Below are 10,805 nucleotides of genomic sequence, written 5' to 3'. Positions count from 1 at the left end.
GTTGCCAATGAAATGCTCCTAAACCCCTCTAAAGCGCCATCGAGGCTACTGGAGTCATACCCCAGGTCATTACGAATGCTATTATGGAAGAAACTATGAAAATTCGACACGGACCCCCGGCACCTAAAACATCTATGGGCTAACACACACGAAAAACTGGCAAAATTGCTTAATTCCTATTGGGTTGCCAACAAAATGCTCCTAAACCTTTCTAAAGCGCCGTTGGGGCTACTAGACTCGTTCCCTAGGTCATTACCGATGCTATTTTAGAAGAATCCAAGAAATTTGACCCGGACCCCCGACACCTAAAAAATCTGTGGGCTAACAAACACGAACTACTGGCAAAATCACCTATTACTATTGCATCGCTAATAAAATACTCCTAAACCATTCTAAAGCACCGCCAGGGCAACTGGAGTCGTTCCCTAGGTCTTTACGGACGCTACTATGGAAGAATCCAAGAAAATTCGACCCGGACCCCCGGCACCTAAAAAGTCCTTGGGCTAGCACATACGAAAAACTGGCGAAATTGCCTATTTTCTATTTCGTTGCTAATAAAATGCTCATAAACCCTTCTAAAGCTCCGCCGGGGCTACTGGAGTCATTTCCTAGGTCTCTACGGACGCTACTATGGAAGAATTCAAGAAAATTCGACCCGGACCCCCAGCACCTTAAAATATTTGTGGGCTAACACACATGAAAAATGGCAAAATGTCCTAATTACTATTGCGTTGCCAATAAAATGCTCATAAACCCTTATAAAGCACCACTGGGGCTACTAGAGTCGTTCCCTAGGTCATTACCGATGCTACTATGAAATAATCCATGAAAATTTGACCCGGACCCCCGACATCAAAAAAATCTGTGGTCTAACACACACGAAAAACTGGTAAAATTGCCTAATTCCTATTGCATCGCCAATAAAATACTCTCAAACCCTTCTGAAGCGCCCCCGGGGCTACTGGAGTCGTTCCCTAGGTCGTTACGTACGCTACTATAGAAGAATCCAAGAAATTTCGACGGTGACCCCCGACATCTAAAAAATCTATGGGCTACCAAACACGAAAAACTGGGAAAATCGCTTAATTCCTATTTCGTTGCTAATAAAATGCTCCTAAACCCCTTTAAAGCGCTGCCGGGGCTACTGGAGTCGTTCCCTAGGTCGTTATGGATGCTACTATGAAAGAATCCATTAAAATTCAACCCGCACCCTCGGCACCTAAAACAATCTGTGGGCTAACACACATGAAAAACTGGCAAAATTGCTTAATTCCTATTGGGTTGCCAATAAAATGCTCCTAAACTCTTCAAAAGCACCGTCGGGGTTACTAAAGTCGTTCCCTAGGTCGTTACGGACGCTACTATGGAAGAATCCAAGAAATTTCGACCCGGACCCTCGGCACCTAAAAAATCTGTGGGCTAACAAACATGAAAAACTGGCAAAATTGCCTAATTCCTATTGCGTCGCCAATAAAATGCTCCTAATCTACTCTAAAGCGCCTCTGGGGTTACTAAAGTCGTTCCCCAGGTTGTTACGGACTCTACTATGGCATAATCCAATAAATTTCGACCCGGACCCCCGGCACCTAAAAAATCTGTGGGCTAACACATATGAAAAACTGGCAAAATTGCCTAATATCTATTGGGTTGCCAATAAAATGCTCCTAAAACCTTCTAAAGCGCCGTCAGGGCTACTAGATTCATTTCCTAGGTCGTTATGGATGCTACTATGGAAGAATTCAAGAAATTTCGACCCGCATCCCCGGCACCTAAAAAATCTGTGGGCTAACAAACACGAAAAACTGGCGAAATCGCTTAATTCCTATTGTGTCGCCAATAAAATGCTCCTAAACCCTTCTAAAGCACCGTCGGGGCTACTAGAGTCGTTTCCTAGGTTGTTACGGATGCTAGTATGGAAGAATCCAAGAAATTTCGACCCGGACCCCCGACACCTAAAAAATCTATGGGCTAACAAACACGAAAAGTTGGCAAAATCGCCTAATTCCTATTGCGTCGCCAATAAAATGCTCCTAATGCCCTCTAAAGCGCCTCTGGGGCTACTGGAGTCATTCCCCAGGTCGTTACAACCGCTAATATGGAAGAATCCATGAAAATTCGACCCTTACCCTCGAGACCTAAAAATATTCGTGGGCTAACACACATGAAAAACTGGCAAAATTACTTAATTCTTATTGGGTTGCCAATAAAATGCTCCTAAACCCTTCAAAAGCGTCGTCGGGGCTACTAAAGTCGTTCTCTAGGTCGTTACAGATGCTACTATGGAAGAATCTAAGAAAATTCGACCTGAACCCCTGGCACCTAAAAATTCTTTGGGTTAACACACACAAAAAACTGGCAAAATCGCCTAATTTTTATTACATCGCAAATAAAATACTCCTAAATCCCTCTAAAGAACCGTAGGGGCTACTGGAGTCATACCCTAGGTCATTACGGATGCTACTATGGAATAATCCAATGAAATTCAAACTGAACCCCCAACACCTAAAAAATCCGTGGGCTAACACACAAAAAATTGGCAAAATTACCTAATACCTATTTCGTAGCCAATAAAATGCTCCTAAACCCCTTTAAAGCGTCGCCGAGGCTACTGTAGTCGTTCCCTAGGTCGTTACGGATGCTAGTATGGAAGAATACAAGAAAATTCGACCCGGACCCCCGACACCTAAAAAATCTGTGGGCTAACAAACACGAAAAATTGGCAAAATTGCTTAATTCCTATTGGGTTGCCAATAAAATGCTCCTAAACCCTTCTAAAGCACCGTCGGGGCTACTACAATTGTTCCCTAGGTCATTATGGACGCTACTATGGAAGAATCCAAGAAATTTCGATCCGGACCCCCGGTACCTAAAACAATTGTGGGCTAACACATACGAAAAACTGGCAAAATCGCCTAATTCCTATTTTGTTGCCAATAAAATGCTCCTAAACCCTTCTAAAGCGCCGCCGGGACTACTGGAGTCGTTCCTTAGGTCGTTACGGATGCTACTATGGAAGAATCCAAGAAATTTTGACCCAGACACCCGGCACCTAAAAAAATCAGTGGGCTAACACACACGAAAAATTGGTAAAATGTCCTAATTACTATTAGGTTGCCAATTAAATGCTCCTAAGCCCTTCTAAAGCGCCGTCGAGGCTATTGGAGTCATTTCCCAGGTCATTATGGATGCTACTATTGGCCCCCGATACCTAAAAAATCTGTGGGCTAACAAACACGAAAAGCTAGCAAAATCGCCTAATTCCTATTGCATCGCCAATAAAATGCTCCTAATCCCCTTTAAAGCGCCTCTGGGCTACTTGAGTCGTTCCCCAGATCGTTACAGATGCTAATATGGAAAAATCCAAGAAATTTCGACCCGAACTCCCGGCACCTAAAAAATCTGTGCGCTAACACAGACAAAAAACTGGCAAAATTGCCTAATTCCTATTTCATTGCCAATAAAATGCACCTAAACCCTTCTAAAGCACCGCCGGTGCAACTAAAGTCGTTCCCTAGGTCATTAAGGACGCTAGTATGAATGAATCCAAGAAAATTCGACCTGGACCCCCGGCACCTAAAAAATTCGTTGGCTAACACACACGAAAAAGTAACAAAATGGCCTAATTCCTATTGGGTTTCCAATAAAATGCTCCTAAACCCTTCTAAAGCATCGTCGAGGCTACTAGAGTCGTTCCGTAGGTCGTTACAGACACTACTATGCAATAATCCAAGAAAATTCGACCCGAACCCCCGGTACCTAAAAATATCAGTGGGTGCACCTAAAAAATCTGTGGGCTAACACACACAAAAAACTGGCAAAATCGCCTAATTCCTATTTCGTTGCCAATAAAATGCTCCTAAACCCTTCTAAAGCGCCGCCAATACTACTTGAGTCGTTCCCTAGGTCGTTACAGATTCTACTATAGAAGAATCCAATAAATTTCAACTTGGACCCTCGGCACCTAAAAAATCTGTTAGCTAATACACATGAAAAACTGAGAAAATCGTCTAATTCCTATTGCATTGACAATAAAATGCTTCTAAACCCTTCTAAAGCACCGCCGGGGCTACTAGAGTCATTCACTAGGTATTTACGGATGCTACTACGGAAGACTCCAAGAAAATTCAACCCGAATCTCCGGAACCTAAAAGATCTGTGGGCTAACGCACACGGACAACTGGCAAAATTGCCTAATTCCTATTTTGTTGCTAATAAAATGCTCCTAAATTCCTCTAAAGCACCGTCAGGGCTACTGTAGTCGTTCCCCAGGTCGTTACGGACGCTACTATGGAAGAATCAATAAAAATTCGACCCAGACCCCGGGCGCCTAAAAAAAGTGTAGGCTAACACACACGAAAAACATGTAAAATTGCCTAATACCTATTGTGTCGCCAATAAAGTACTCCCACACCCTTCTAAAATGCCACCGGGGCTGCTGGAGTCATTCCCTAGATCGTTACGGATGCTACTATGGAAGAATCCAAGAAATTTCGACGGTGACCCTAGGCACCTAAAAAATCCATGGGCTAACAAACACGAAAAACTGGCAAAATCGCTTAATTCCTATTTCGTTGCCAATAAAATGCTCTTAAACCCCTCTAAAGCGCCGCCGGGGCTACTGGAGTTGTACCCCAGGTCGTCATGAACTAAAGTCGTTCCCTAGGTCGTTACGGACACTACTATGGAAGAATCCAAGAAATTTCGATCCGGACCCCTAGCACCTAAAAATTCTGTGGGCTAACAAACACGAAAAACTAGCAAAATTGCCTAATTTCTATTGCGTCGCCAATAAAATGCTCCTCATTCCTTCTAAAGCACCTATGGGCTACAAGAGTTGTTTCCTAGGTCGTTACGGATGCTACTATGCAAGAATCCAAGAAAATTCGACCCGGACCCCCGACACCTAAAAGATCTGTGGGCTAACAACACGAAAAAGTGGCAAAATCGCCTAATTCTATTGCATCACCAATAAAATACTCCTAAACCCTTCTAAAGCACCGCCGGGGCAACTGGAGTCGTTCCCTAGGTCGTTACGGATTCTACTATGGAATAATCCAAGAAAATTCGACCCGGACCCCCAGCACCTAAAAATCCTTGGGCTAACACATACGAAAAACTGGCAAAATCGCCTATTTCCTATTTTGTTGCCAATAAAATGCTCCTAAACCCTTCTAAAGCGCTGCCGGGGCTACTGGAGTCGTTCCATAGGTCGTTACGGACGCTACTATGGAAGAATCCAAGAAAGTTCAACTCGAACCCCAGCACCTAAAAACATTTGTGGGCTAACACACACGAAAAACTGACAAAATATCCTAATTACTATTGCGTTGCCAATAAAATGCTCATAAACCCTTATAAAGCACCGCTGGGGCTACTGGAGTCGTTCCCTAGGTCGTTACAGATGCTACTATAGAAGAATCCAACAAAATTTGACTCGGATCCCCGGTACCTTAATAATCTGTGGGCTAACACACACAAAAAACTGGCAAAATTGCTTAATTGCTATTGGGTTGCCAATAAAATGCTCCTAAACCCTTCTAAAGCACCGTCAAGGCTACTACAATTGTTCCCTGGGTCGTTACGGACGCTAATATGGAATAATCCAAGAAATTTCGACTCGGACCCCCAGCACCTAAAAAATCTGTGGACTAACAAACACGAAAAACTGGCAAAATTACCTAATTCCAATTGCGTCGCCAATAAAATGCTCCTAATCCCCTCTAAAGCACCTCTGGGGCTACTGGAGTCATTCTCCAGGTCGTTACGGATGCTAATATGGAAGAATCTTAGAAAATTCGACCCGGACCCCGACACCTAAAAAATCTATAGGCTAACACACACGAAAAACTAGCAAAATTGCCTAATTTCTATTTCGTTGCCAATAAAATGCTCTTAAACCCTTCTAAAGCGCCGCCGGTACTACTTGAGTCGTTCCCTAGGTCGTTACGTATGCTACTATGGAAGAATCCAATAAATTTCGACCCAGACCCTCGGCACCTAAAAAATCCGTTGGCTAATACACATGAAAAACTGACAAAATCGCCTAATTCCTATTGCGTTGCCAATAAAATGCTCCTAAACCTTTCTAAAGCACCTCCGGGGCTACTGGAGTCGTTCCCTAGGTCGTTACAAATGCTACTATGGAAGAATCCAACAAAATTCGACCCGGACCCCCGGCACCTAAAAAATATGTGGGCTAACACATACGAACAACTGGCAAAATCGCCTAATTCCGATTTTGTTGCCAATAAAATGCTCCTAAACCCCTCTAAAGCACCGCTGGGGCTACTGGAGTTGTTTCCCAGGTCGTTACAGATGCTACTATGGAAGAATCAATGAAAATTCGACCTGGACCCCCGACACCTAAAAAGATTTGTAGGCTAACATACATGAAAAACTGGCAAAATTGCCTAATTCCTATTGCGTCACCAATAAAATACTCCCAAACCCTTCTAAAGCGCCGTCGGGGCTATTGGAGTCGTTCCCTAGATCGTTACGGGCGCTACTACAGAAGAATCCAAGAAATTTCAACGGTGACCCCTGGCACCTAAATAATCCGTGGGCTAACAAACATGAAAAACTGGCAAAATCGCCCAATTCCTATTTCGTTGCTAATAAAATGCTCCTAAACCCCTTTAAAGCGCCACCGGGGCTACTAGAGTCATACCCTAGGTCGTTACGAACGCTACTACGGAAGATTCCATGAAAATTCGACACGGACCCCTGGCACCTAAAAAATCTGTGGGCTAACACACACGAAAAACTGGAAAATTGCTTAATAGTTATTGGGTTCCCAATAAAATGCTCCTAAACCCTTCTAAAGCACCGCTGGGGCTACTAGAGTCATTTCCTATGTCGTTACGGACGCTACTATGGAAGAATCCAAGAAATTTCGACTTGGACCCCCGGCACCTAAAAAATCTGTGGGCTAACAAACACGAAAAACTTGCAAAATTACCTAATTCCAATTGCGTCGCCAATAAAATGCTCCTAAACCCTTCTAAAGCACCGTCGGGGATATTAGAGTCGTTCCCTAGGTCTTTACGGACGCTACTATGGAATAATCTAAGAAATTTCGATCCGGACCCCCGGCACCTAAAAAATCTGTGGGCTAACACATACGAAAAACCGGCAAAATCGCCTAATTCCTATTTCGTTGCCAATAAAATGTTCCTAAACCCTTCTAAAGCGCCGCCGGTACTACTGGAGTCGTTCCTTAGGTCGTTACAGATGCTACTATGGAAGAATCCAATAAATTTTGACCCGGACCCTCGGCACCTAAAAAATCCGTTGGCTAATACACACGAAAAACTGACAAAATCGCCTAATTCCTATTGCGTTGCAAATAAAATGCTCCTAAACCCTTCTAAAGCACCTCCGGGGCTACTGCAGTCGTTCCTTAGGTCATTACGGATGCTACTATGGAAAAATTCAACAAAATTTGACCCGGACCCCCGGCACCTAAAAAATCTGTGGGCTAACACACACGAACAACTGGCAAAATCGCCTAATTCCTATTTTGTTGACAATAAAATGCTCCTTAACCCCTCTAAAGCAATGCCGGGGCTACTGGAGTTGTTCCCAAGGTCGTTGTGGACGCTACTATGGAAGAATCAATGAAAATTCGACCCGTACCCCCGGCACCTAAAAAATCCTTGGGCTAGCACACACAAACAACTGGCAAAATTGCCTAATTCCTATTGCGTCGCCAATAAAATACTCCCACACCTTTCTAAAGCGCCTCCGGGGCTACTAAAGTCGTTCCCTAGATCGTTACGGGCTCTATTGTAGAATAATCCAAGAAATTTCGACCCAGACCCCCGACACCTTAAAAGTGTGTGGGCTAACAAACACGAACTACTGTGAAAATCGCCTAATTCCTATTGCATCACTAATAAAATGCTCTTAAACCCTTCTAAAGCGCCGCTGGGGCTACTGGAGTCATTCCCTAGGTCGTTACGGACGCTACTATGGAAGAATCCAATAAAATTCGACCCGGACCCCCGGCACCAAAAAATATTTGTGGGCTAACACACACGAAAACTGGCAAAATATCCTAATTACTATTGCGTTGCTAATAAAATGCTCCTAAACCCTTCTAAAGCACCGTCAGGGCTACTACAATTGTTTCCTAGGTCGTTACGGACGCTACTATGGAATAATCCAAGAAATTTCGACCCGGACCCCCAGTACCTTAATAATTTGTGGGCTAACAAACACGAAAAACTAGGAAAATTGCTTAATTCTTATTTTGTTGCTAATAAAATGGTCCTAAACCCTTTTAAAGTGCTGTCGGGGCTACTGGAGTCGTTCCCTAGGTCGTTACGGACGCTACTATAGAAGAATCCATTAAAATTCAATTCGGACCCCGGCACCTAAAAAATCAGTGGGCTAACACACTCGAAAAACTAGTAAAATATCCTAATTACTATTAGGTTGCTAATTAAATGCTCCTAAACCCTTCTAAAGCTTCGTCGAGGCTACTGAAGTCGTTTCCTAGGTCGTTACGGACGCTACTATAGAAGAATCAAAAAAAATTCGACCTGGACCCCCGATACCTAAAAACTCCGCGGGCTAACAAACATGAAAAGCTGGCAAAATCACCTAATTCCTATTGCGTCGCCAATAAAATGCTCCTAATTCCCTCTAAAGCGCCTTTGGGGCTACTGGAGTCGTTCTCCAGGTTGTTACGAATGCTACTATGGAAGAATCCAAGAAATTTCGACCCGGACCCCCGGCACCTAAAAAATCTGTGGGCTAACACACGAAAAACTGGCAAAATCGCCTAATATTTATTGGGTTGCCAATAAAATGCTCCTAAAACCTTCTAAAGCGCCGTCAGGGCTACTAGACTCGTTTTCTAGGTTGTTAAGGATGCTACTACGAAAGAATCTAAGAAATTTTGATCCGCACCCCCGGCACCTAAAAAATCCATTGGCTAACAAACACGAAAAGCTGGCGAAATTGTTTAATTCCTATTGCGTCGCCAATAAAATGCTCCTAAACCCTTCTAAAGCACCGTCGGGGCTACTAGAGTCGTTCCCTAGGTTGTTACGGACGCTACTATGGAAGAATCCAAGAAATTTTGATGACGCTAATATGGAAGAATCCAAAAAAATTTGACCCGAACCCTCGATACCTAAAAAATCCGTGGGCTAACAAACACGAAAAGCTGGCAAAATCGCCTAATTCCTATTGCGTCGCCAATAAAATGCTCCTAATCCCCTCTAAAGCCCCTCTGGGGCTAATGGAGTTGTTCCCCAGGTTGTTACGGATGCTAATATGGAAGAATCCAAGAAAATTCGACCCGTACCCTCGGCACCTAAAACAATCCGTGGGCTAACATACACGAAAAACTGGCAAAATTGCTTAATTCCTATTAGGTTGCCAATAAAATGCTCCTAAACCCTTCAAAAGCGCCGTCGGGGCTACTAAAGTTATTCCCTAGGTCGTTACAGATGCTACTATGGAAGAATCCAAGAAATTTCGACCCGTACCCCCGGCACCTAAAAAATCAGTGGGCTAACAAACATGAAAAACTGGCAAAATTGCCTAATTCCTATTGCGTCGCCAATAAAATGCTCCTAATCCCTTCTAAAGCGCCGCCCGGGCTACTTGAGTCGTTCCATAGGTCGTTACGGACTCTACTATTGAAGAATCCAAGAAATTTTGACGGTGATCCCCGGCACCTAAAAAATCCGTGCGCTATCAAACACAAAAAACTGGCAAAATCGCCTAATTCCTATTTCATTGCCAATAAAATGCTTCCAAACCCCTCTAAAGCATCACCGGGGCTACTGTAGTCGTTCCCTAGGTCGTTACGAACGCTAGTATGGAAGAATCCAAGAAATTTCGACCCGGACCCCCGACACCTAAAAAATCTATAGGCTAACAAACACGAAAAACTGGCAAAATTGCTTAATTCATATTAGGTTGCCAATAAAATGCTCCTAAACCCTTCTAAAGCACCGTCGGGGCTACTAGAGTCATTCCCTAGGTCGTTACGGATGCTACTATGGAATACTCCAAGAAATTTCGATCCGGACCATCGGCACCTAAAAAATCTGTGGGCTAACACATATAAAAAACTGGCAAAATCGCCTAATTCCTATTTTGTTGCCAATAAAATGCTCCTAAACCCTTCTAAAGCGCTGCCGGGGCTACTGGAGTCGTTCCTTAGGTCGTTACGGATGCTATTATGGAAGAATCCAAGAAATTTCGACCCGGACACCAGACACCTAAAAAAATCAATGGGCTAAAACACATAAAAAGCTGGTAAAATGTCCTAATTACTATTAGGTTGCCAATTAAATGCTCCTAAGCCCTTGTAAAGCGCCGTCGAGGTTACTAGAGTCGTTTCCTAGGTCGTTACGGATGCTACTATGGAAGAATTCAAAAAATATCAACCCGGATCCCCGATACCTAAAAAATCTGTGGGCTAACAAATATGAAAAGCTGGCAAAATCATCTAATTTCTATTGCATCGCCAATAAAATGCTCCTAAACCCCTTTATAGCGCCGTCGGGGCTACTAGAATCGTCCATAGGTCGTTACGGACTCTAATATGGAAGATCCAAGAAAATTCGACCAGAACCCCCGGTACCTAAAAAATCTGTGGGCTAACCCACACGAAAAACTGGCAAAATCGCCTAATTCCTATTGTGTCGCCAATAAAATGCTCCTAAACCCCTCTAAAGCACTGCCGGGGCTACTAGAGTCGTTCCCCAGGTCGTTACGGATGCTACTATGGAAATATCCAAGAAATTACGACACGGACCCCCGGCACATAAAAAATCTCAGGGCTA

This window comes from Solanum dulcamara, chromosome 9 (assembly GCF_947179165.1).
Source record: "Solanum dulcamara chromosome 9, daSolDulc1.2, whole genome shotgun sequence".
NCBI classification, from domain to species: domain Eukaryota; kingdom Viridiplantae; phylum Streptophyta; class Magnoliopsida; order Solanales; family Solanaceae; genus Solanum; species Solanum dulcamara.
This window is presented reverse-complemented; position numbering follows the sequence as displayed.